An 8,692-nucleotide genomic window follows, 5' to 3' on the forward strand; every position below is an offset into this window, starting at 1 on the left:
TTCCTCTTTTGACTTCTCTTTTTTGATTTACAGATCTTCACTTTGTAGCTTTGGTGCTCCAACATGACTGTAATGATGGATTCTTGCCACAGGGCTGGGAGCTGAGTCACTAGGGTTCGATTATTGACTGCCAAGTTTCACTGAGTGACTACCCACTGCTTCCCTGTGTGAAAACAGGGGATCAGAGCTGTTCCAGCATGGGCGTGTGAGGTTTATTCGCAAAGCACTGAGTCACTTCTATAGCAGTTTCTCTCAAAATGTGTGGTTGTGTGATGGGCTTATGGTGAATACACACCACTTGCCATGTGGCCAATACATCCTACATCATAACTAAGAACCCAGAAATCTTTCCCTAAGCATATGTTTTACCGCTTCACTCCTGCTATTGATTTTACAATGCAAAGTGCTCTGATGGGCAGCAGGATGAAACCTGAAGGATACAGTGTAGACTCTGTCTACATTATGGAACTTAAAATAGGGCGTGTTAGGGCTAGGCGGTATATAAATGTTTGTTCCTGCTCAGCCCTGTTTTCTGTATGGCTGGGTCAGATCCGCTGATTGCCGTGACCTAAACAAACTTCACCTCCTGTTAAGAAAGGATCATCCTAGTTAGGATTCCTGCACCAACTTGAACTCAGCTGTGCTTTCCTCAACTTCACTTGGTTCCAATTCCATGAATGTGTCTGCAGCTGAGTAATTCTAGCCAGCAGGACCAGGCATGTTTAGAAGTATTTGCTGAGCAGGGCCTTAAGTTACAAATTCTTCAGTGCTGGGATTGTCTTGTGCTGGGTGCTGAAAACGGCTGAGCCCTGAGCTTGATTATGGAGCAAACTGGATTCTATAGTGCCCTCTGAGTCTGTTCTGAATGCAGCACCTTAATTGCTGGAGACGATAGGCAGAAAGATTTCAACATCTCTCGGCTCCCAGGCTGAGTTTGCAGCATGAGCAGCTGGGGAAGTGTCCGGATGTGAAAACGTAGGCACTGGAATTGAGAATTAAATGCAAGTCCTGGCTCAGTGTTTGTGTTCAAAGTCACGTCTCTGAGGGCAGATGCACCAGCAATCCCTTCAACATGGGGCAAGAGTTCAGAACTCAAACCACCTTGGGATCCGGTGCTGTCCTGCAGGTGGTAAGCTTTGCCAGTCTCTCTCTAGTATCTGAGCTGCTGAGACTCAAGAGGCTGGAAGTTTCTTCCTCTCAGCCATTATGATCAAGCTTGGTGTGTGGTCCAGAGTGTGTTGGCTGAACAAAAGAGATGCCCCTTAGGATAATGGCAGTGCTTGTTTTAGCAGTGAGCTGGCTCTAGAAATGGATGGGGCCCTATTGCATTCTCCCTTAGTGCAGAACCTGTCTGCTCCTGGTGCTGTTGCTAGGCTAATCCATCCCCCTTAGCTCTGGCTAATGGGTCTACACTGATTTGTTTTCCTTCCAAGCTTGGTCCAACTGATTTTTGTCTCTAGTGCTCAGGTGTCATGGACCTGACCCATGCCTGCCTTGACATGTGTGCCTTGAGCCACTGAACTTGGGCAGGGGGAGGCAATGGGGTTGCTTTAGAAGGCCCAGTACATGCATTAGACAGTCCATCCCCTGAAGAGCTTACACACTAAATAGAGAAGGCAGGAAAATGCTGGGAGGAAGGCAGGATTACCTCCATTGTTCAAATGGAGAAACTGAGGCACAGTGAGTGATTTGCCAAGGTTCACACAGGGAGGCTCTGGCAGAGCTGGGAGTTGGACCCAGGTCTCCTGGCTCTCTGTCCAGTGCCTTCACCACAAAACTCCACCCTTCCTTTGCAAGCTAGATGTCCTAATCGTGTGGTCTGTGTGTGTGAGTGACACAATGGGGTCCCAGCCCTTAACTAGAGGAACAAATAATTTGTTCCCCCTCCCAGGAGTCTCTCGAGTTTCCCTTCTCTGGATAGCCTCACTCTGAAAACTCCCCTCCCTCTGTCCCTGACTCCACCTGATGCTGGAACTAAAATGCCTCCTCCAAGTTAATCATGGAGAGGGAGAGCCAGCAAGCGGTGGATGAGCGATGCTTCCCAGGGAGAACACAAGCAAACTCATCTATGGCCCTGCACAAAGGGGCCTGTTCATTGTCACTTGTTGCTACGTGAGTGGGGACAGTTCTGGCCTCTTGCCCGTTCTGCTAGTTCTGTCCCAACACGGGGCGGCCCTGCGGGGAGGCCAAAGGGGGGTGTGTGGCTAAGAGAGAAATAGAAAAAACAAAGATCAAGGAGATGCTGCCTCTCTGGACTCTTCTGGTGTTTTGAGCCAAGAGGGTTGCTTAGGCTGAGTGTTCTACCAGCTCTGGGACAGACAGTCTTCCTGGGAACATGGATGAGGTCCAATCTCTGCTGGGTCCACTCAGCCCCACCTGCCTCCCTAGATAAAATGCCTCTCAAGAAGGTTACTGCTTGCATCTATTATCTTAGTGCCCAGGAGCCGTGGCTCATGGATCACAACCCCACTGTGCTAGGGGTCCACAGAACAAAAAGACAGTCCTGCTCTTAGTTTTTCAGAGAAGATCCTTTAAAAAATGCAAGGTCCTGTCTGCTCTGAAGGAGCTGATGAAGAGGGTTCTAGCCCATAAAAGCTTATGCCCAAATAAATGTGTTAGTCTCTAAGGTGCCACAAGGACTCCTCGTTGTTTTTGCTCATTCAGACTAACACAGCTACCACTCTGAAACCAGACCCTGGCAGGGGGCTTGACTAGGAACTCTACAACTGGTTCCTGCTTGCCACCCCAGAGGTGGCTGCATTTCAGCATTGTGCTGCATGTGTATGGTTCACGAAGCACTTTAGAATCATTCCAGAGGGACAGACAGACAGTGGCATGTCCTGAGAGCCTTTAGGCTGGAGAGAAATGGATAATGCAATTCCTAAATGCTCGAGTGGGATGTTCAGAAAGCCATGCAACAAAAGCATAAGGTGCAGCAAATAAAAGGGCTTTGAATAAGCCAACATGCTAAAAATAGCAGCAAAGAAATGGTAAACTGCAGCACTTAAACAGTTTGGGTGTAAAATGCTTGGAGATCTGCCAATGAAATGCTCTAAAATTACTGTATTTTTCTCTTCCTTGGTCAGTCTTTCTTACGGGCTGTGGATCAAAGCTGGGATGCCTTTCTCTTCTGAGCTTTATTTTTACAGACACTATCTTAGGAATTTTGAAAAACTTCTTTCCTGTATCTTTGCAACTATCCAGGTTTCTAGACATATTACTACTTTCCCCCCCTCTCTCACCATATCTTGTTCAGACACAGTTCTGCAGACACTGGGTTGCTCACTCTCATGATTTTACAGTGGGCCTCACTAGATGTGTTGTGGGTTTTTTCTTAAAGCTTCAGCTCCTGGAGTCATGTGACTTAGTGAGAATCTTGGCTTTCCTTTTTTGAAAAGTACGTTTCGAATAAAGCTGGTCAGATTTTTCAGTGGACAATGTTTCTGTTGGCAAAAGCTGATTTGATTAAATCAAAACATGGTGGGAACATACTGGGATTTTTTTTGTGGTTGAAAGTCCTGATAGGAAATGATCAAAGCATTACTTTTGATGAGTTTGAAATGTTTCATTTAGTCTTCTAGTTTAAATATATAAGTCAAAACAAATGTTTTGACCTCAGCTAAATGTTCTAGAATGCTTTATTTCATGAAAAAGTCAGCACTTCTTCTTTGGACCCATGCTGGGTGAAATTAAATGGCAAAATCTCAGAATTTCACATGGGATGCAACCTTTTAAGAAAGAAAAAATAAAACAAAAAAAAACAAAACAGCTCCAGTTTCTAAGCCTCATGGTAGCAGAGAAAAGCCTGAAAACATGACCTGAGTACACCCCAAAGCCTGAAGGCAAAGCAGAAGAACCCACAAGTACTCCTTTTCTTCTAGCTTCTATTATTTTTTAAAATCTCATGATTTTACTGGGGCTTGACTCATGATAGTCAAACCCGTGGGACTTGGCGATAGGGCAGACCGCTGTAGCTTGCTCCTTTCACATCCAGCGAGTTGAGTCTCAGGAAATGCAACCATGGAACAGACCAACACTTCATGTATCCTACCCCCTACAGGGGCCTGCTTCAGCGGAAAGTCAATGCACCTGGCCATTTGCTTGGTGTGATAACCACGCTGAAAGGGGTGGACACATCCTTCCTGATCCTGCCCTCCGCCTGATAATCATCTTCAGCTTGAGGCACGATCCTAGTGGCTTGAGAAACACTGCGAGCTTCCCAAACTTTCTATAGTGGTGGGTGTGACCTAAACCCAAGGGATATCCTTTGCCTTTGAAGTCAACTTGCCCCTGGCTTTGACTTTGTTATGCTGCCAGTGCATTGTTCTCTTCCATGGCCCCCCCAGTGCCTCCCCTGCTGTTTAAATATTCTCTTCTGGGCTGACAGATGATGCCAAGTCCAAAGCAGCTCTGAGGACCAATGAAAGGGCTGATGGGGGAGGTAGAGGAATGAGAGGCACTATCTGAGAACCAAGCATCCTTCGCTGCAGCTGGAAGCCCTTAGATCCTCTGGCTAACGAGCACATCATCACACTGTTATAATTAGCTTATCTGAGCTGTTTCTTCCCTTCCCCTTCCTTCCAATTAAATCTAATGTTGCAAATTGCTTTCTGTAAACAACAATCCACTGTGCGGGGCATTAAGGGAAGGGATAGAGTTCTCAAGAAGGGTTAGCCATCTCTGCTGTCTGACTCCTGTCCTGTGTGGTCACCGTTCATGCTGTGCTCAAGTGCCATTGGAAGGCTTGGTACTGCCGTTTGCTAATGCAATGGCCTCGTGTGGTTAAAGGGCAATGCGCTGATACCTCTAGAAGTGCCTCAGTTGAAAGGACACAGCATTTAGTGTGGGTGAGAAACTTGCTCAGGGCCACACCCATCTCTTAAAACCCTTTACAAGAGGAGGCACCTGCTGACCTAGGTTCCTTCCATAAAAATTAAAGTTTAACACGTGTCTATAAGAGAAATGGTTGGAGGTGGCATATGAAGGAGTCAGGCTTGTTGTTGACCTGGGATACAAAGTCCCCAGGTGTGAGACTTGGGGGAGAAGGGGTGATAATCATTAATGGGAGTCTTTTGCTGCTGGAACAAACCAGCCTTCCCCAGAACTTGTATTCCAACAGTGTTGCCTTTAATCCTGCATGAGTGGTCCTTGTCCTGCACGAGCCACTCCCATTGACAACATTCGGGCTTGCAGGATCCACACTTCTATATACAGGAATCTCATCTCTCCCTTCCCCCACTAAAATGCAGCCACTTCTGGGGTGGAACACAGAAGCTATTGAAGCACTCACAGCAAGACCAAGCTTGTCTTAACAACCGTGTGTTTAAAGACAAGTGTGGCTATTCGGAGGGGCTTACAGACGGACGATGGATGGGATGGGATGAAAAGCAAAGTGCTAGGGCAGCTATGTTCAGGATCCAACATGCTGTTTCCATAGTTCTTGCTCTGCCTTTTTAGCTGTTCTTTTTCTAATTAATGTTCAGCATCAACATGTGGAGGACGGTTTAAGCTGGCAGTGACGAATGGAAAAGCTGGGAGGAGGGGCAAAAAGTTTAGGTGGGGAGAATGTAACAATCTGAGCTGGAATTTGGCCAGGATGTTCATCTGTAGGGGGCCCTAGGAAGAGTGTAGTGATCTGCAAATACAGACCTGGTCAAAGTGCGGGGGGCGGAGGAGGGGTAGTTTGTTTTTAAGGCCATTTCTAAAGCAGCCTCTCACCATCCAGCCCTGGCAAGTGAGGGCCCTGGCTGCTGCAGAGAAGACACTGTCACTGTGGAGGTCATATCTCTCTAAGCTTGTTCACAAAGCCCCCAAGAAGCTATGCGGTTGCCCATGTGACTTCTATGGTAACAGGCACTGCTGAGGCAACCCCCAATAAGAACCCACCCTGGCCTGCGACAAGCAACAGACTAGCCGTGGATCATGTGGCTTTTTCCTCCAGCAGCCAGCAATTAAAGTGGCCCTGCGTTCCAGACTTCTGTAGCCAGGTCTCTCTGAAAGTTGGTATGTGATCTTTACAAACAGAACAAAGCAGGGTGATAGCGGGATCCCTAGTATATACAGGGTACAGAGGAAATATATCTGCTCCTAGATGTTTGTATCTAACTGGCAAAATGTACAATCTCCGGTGCTACTTTGGGGCATCTGAAATGCTTTGTCACTAAGCTTAAGACGTTTGCAATTTTTGGCACTGAGGCTGCTGGAGTAGATGAGGTTAGTCTCAGCCAGATTCCGTCCCTGGATCTCTCACTGTGTTATCCATCAGCTTACACTTTAAGCTGCCCTACAAATGGACTGTCTCGTCTGTCATGTCTTGTACAGCTCCAAGTACACTGGCAACAATTAATAGTATAAATGCTATAGTGGATGCTGTTAGTGCAGCTTAGAAAGTGACATGCATTGGGGTTGGAAATCTTTAACCATACACAAGTCCTTCTGTGTGTCTTTTAATTCAAAGCTGATTTTTTGGGTTGGAACAAACTGAAAATAGCAAGTGTCCCACTTCAGCTGTTCTTGTTCAACCGAAACTAGACTAGGCTGGTAGATTTCACTGTCCTTCTGAGGTGTTTTCACTCTCTGATTATTACCAGTTACATAGCACCAAGAATGTGCTGGCAGCTTGACAGCAAATGGTTTGTCCAGAAGAATGTACAGTCTCAGATCCCGATCCTGCCAGCTGTTAAACTTGTGAGGGAATTTGGGCCTGCATGAGTCATCCCATTAAACATTGTGGGATTCATTCACATGTACAGAGCCTTCCAGGTGCCTAAGTGCTTGTCTACATTTGAAATGACACAGCTGGAGCTGCACTGCTATAGCACTTCAGTGTAGACACTACCTACGCCAACAGCAGGGGTGCTCCTGTAGGCATAGGTCATCCACCTCCCCATGAGGCAGTAGCTAGGTCAACAGAAAAATTCTTTGTCAACTTAGTGCAGTCCACACTGGGGGTTAGACTGTTACAGCTGCGCCTCTCAGGGGTGTGGACTTTTCACACCCTGGTACACAAACGTAGCTAGGCTGATGTAAGTCTTCAGGGTAGACCAAGCCTTAAGTGAGTGCAGATTTGGGGCCCAATCCTGCAAAGGGATATAGCTGGGTGGATACTTATTTGCAATCCCAATTAAACCAATGCAGTTCCACATAAGATGAAATTCAGGCTACGTCTACACTACAGCCTCTGTTGGCAAAACTTACGTTGCTCAGGGGTGTGAATATTCAACCTCCTTGAGCAACATAAGTTACACTGACATCAGCGTTTGCATGCACAGCGTTATGTCGGCAGGAGAACTTCTCCCACCAGCGTAGCTTATGCCGCTCACAGAGGTGGGGTTTTTCATGCGAATGGGAGAGCTCTCGCCTGCTGGCATAGAGCATCTTCACCAGACGTGCTGCAGTTGTACCGGGACAGCTGCACCGCTGTACGGATAGACATGGCCTCAATGAAGACAAGTGCAAAGTACTTCACTTCGGAAGTTAAAATCAGATCGAAACTACAAAATGGGGAATAACTGGCAAAGTGGTAAGACTGCTCTAAAGGATCTGGGAGTTAAAGTGGATCACAAATTGAATATGAGTCAACAATGTGATGCAGCTGCAAAAAAGGCTTATGTTCTGGGCAGCATTAACAGGAGTCTTGGATGTGAGATGGGAAGTAATTGTTCAGCTTTACTCAACAGGGGTGAGTTCTTTTTGCTGATACAGACTAACCCGGCTACCACTCTGAAACCTGTCAACAGTGGTGAGGCCTTTGCTGGAGTATAATGTGCAGCCTTGGCCGCCCCACTTCAGGAAAGACTTGGCCAAATTGGAGAGTCCAGAGCAGAGCAACAACAATGATCAAAGGTTTAGAAAACCTGACCTGTGAAGATAGGTTAAAAAACTGGGCATGTTTACTCTTGAGAAGAGAAGACTGAGAGGGGATCCGATAACAGTCTGCACATATGTTAAGGATGGTTACAAAGAGGACAGCGATCAATTGTTCTCCATGTCCACGGAAGGTAGGACAAGAAGTAATCAGTTAAAGTTGCAGCAAGGGAGCATTAGGTTAGATATTAGGAAAAACTTTCTAACTATAAGGATAGTTAAGCACTGGAATGGGTTACCAAGAGAGGCTGTGGAATCCCCATCAGTGGAGGTTTTTAAGAACAGCTTAATAAAAATCTGTCAGGGGTTAAATATACCTGGGGGGCTCAACTAGGTGGCCTTTTCCAGCCCCACATTTCTGTGAATCTGTAACAGCACCCGGTACTATTGCCCTAGGTACTACCGTGGTGCAGAGGATGTTCCAGCTGGTAGGACTTTCTGCACTTCCCTTCGGATGAAAGGAGCTAGGTATCAAAGCACCTTATGCAGGCGGGCAATGTTATTGTACCCCCTGTAAAAGGCTAGCAGGCTCTGGCCCTGTATGGGAATGTACAGCTCTTCCATTAAATCAGCCAAGGCTTGTATGGTAAAAGAGGCAGGATAAGTACTGCTGAGCCATAGTGACAAATAGGTCCAATTAGGTGGGACCTGGATATAAAGGCGGGTTAGAGGGTGCTCCTGGAGAGAGCCCCAACCTTGCTTCTTCACTTAGCGCTGGTGTCATTGACGAAGCCCAATGGAAGTAAGGGATGGGGAACACAGAGAGCGGAGGCGGGGCCTTGCGGAAAGGGGCGGGGCTAGGATGTTTGGTTTTGTGGGATTAGAA

The sequence above is a fragment of the Eretmochelys imbricata genome, chromosome 25, assembly GCF_965152235.1.
Source record: "Eretmochelys imbricata isolate rEreImb1 chromosome 25, rEreImb1.hap1, whole genome shotgun sequence".
Classification (NCBI taxonomy): domain Eukaryota; kingdom Metazoa; phylum Chordata; order Testudines; family Cheloniidae; genus Eretmochelys; species Eretmochelys imbricata.